The following is a 1,424-nucleotide window of genomic DNA, read 5'->3' as shown; positions in this document are numbered from 1 at the left end:
CCACATCTTCGTTATCCATTCATCTGTCAATGGACACTTAGGTTGCTTCCATGTCCTGGCTATTGTAAATAGAGCTGCAGTGAACATTGTGATACATGACTCTTTTTGAATTATGGTTTTCTCAGGGTATATGCCCAGTAGTGGGATTGCTGGGTCGTATGGTAGTTCTATTTTTAGTTTTTTAAGGAACTTCCATATTGTTCTCCGTAGTGGCTGTATTGATTTACATTCCCACCAACAGTGCAAGAGGGTTCCCTTTTCTCCACACCCTCTCCAGCATTTATTGTTTGTAGATTTTTTGATGATGGTCATTCTGACTGGTGTGCGGTGATACCTCATTGTAGTTTTAGTTTGTATTTCTCTAATGATTAGTGATGTTGAGCATCCTTTCATGTGTTTGTTGGCAATCTGTATATCTTCTTTAGAGAAATGTCTGTTTAGGTCTTCTGCCCATTTTTGGATTGGGTTGTTTGTCTTTTTGATACTGAGCTGCATGAGCTGCTTGTAAATTTTGGAGATTAATCCTTGTCGGTTGCTTCATATGCAAATATTTTCTCCCATTCTAAGGGTTATCTTTTCATCTTGTTTATGGTTTCCTTTGCTGTGCAAAATCTTTTAAGTTTCATTAGGTCCCATTTGTATATTTTTGTTTTTATCTCCATTTCTCTAGGAGGTGGGTCAAAAGGGATCTTGCTGTGATTTATGTCATAGAGTGTTCTGCCTATGTTTTCCTCTAAGAGTTTGATAGTGTCTGGCATTACATTTAGGTCTTTAATCCATTTTGAGTTTATTTTTGTGTAAGGTGTTAGGGAGTTTTCTACTTTCATTCTTTTACAGGTAGCTGGCCAGTTTTCCCAGCACCACTTATTGAAGAGGCTGTCTTTTCTCCATTGTATATTCTTGACTCCTTTATCAAAAATAAAGTGATCATATGTGCGTGAGTTTATCTCTGGGCTTTCTCTCCTGTTCCACTGATCTATATTTCTGTTTTTGTGCCAGTACCATACTGTCTTGATTACTTTAGCTTTGTAGTATAGTCTGAAGTCAGGGAGCCTGATTCCTCCAGCTCCGTTTTTCTTTCTCAAGATTGCTTTGGCTATTCAGTGTCTTTTATGTTTCCATACAAATTGCAAAATTTTTTGTCCTAGTTCTGTGAAAAATGCCATTGGTAGTTTGATAGGGATTGCAAAGAATCTGTAGATTGCTTTGGGTAGTATAGCCATTTTCACAAATTTATTTTTTTTTCTTCTCTGATTGCTGAGGCTAAAACTTCCAAAAGTATGTTGAATAATAGTGGTGAGAGTGGACAACATTGTCTTGTTCCTGATCTTAGAGGAAATGGTTTCAGTTATTCACCATTGAGAACGATGTTGGCTGTGGGTTTGTCATATATGGCCTTTATTATGTTGAGGAAAGTTCCCTCT

General features: G+C 37.2%; 1 protein-coding gene across 7 annotated transcripts in view; it reads left to right on the top strand.

The window, feature by feature from the left end:
• EBF1 (EBF transcription factor 1) overlaps nt 1-1,424 on the top strand; it is a 406,002-nt gene that overhangs the window by 186,476 nt on the left and 218,102 nt on the right. The gene's annotated exons all lie outside the window — the stretch shown is intronic.

Source organism: Physeter macrocephalus, chromosome 8 (assembly GCF_002837175.3).
Source record: "Physeter macrocephalus isolate SW-GA chromosome 8, ASM283717v5, whole genome shotgun sequence".
Lineage (NCBI taxonomy): Eukaryota > Metazoa > Chordata > Mammalia > Artiodactyla > Physeteridae > Physeter > Physeter macrocephalus.
This window is presented reverse-complemented; position numbering and strand designations above follow the sequence as displayed.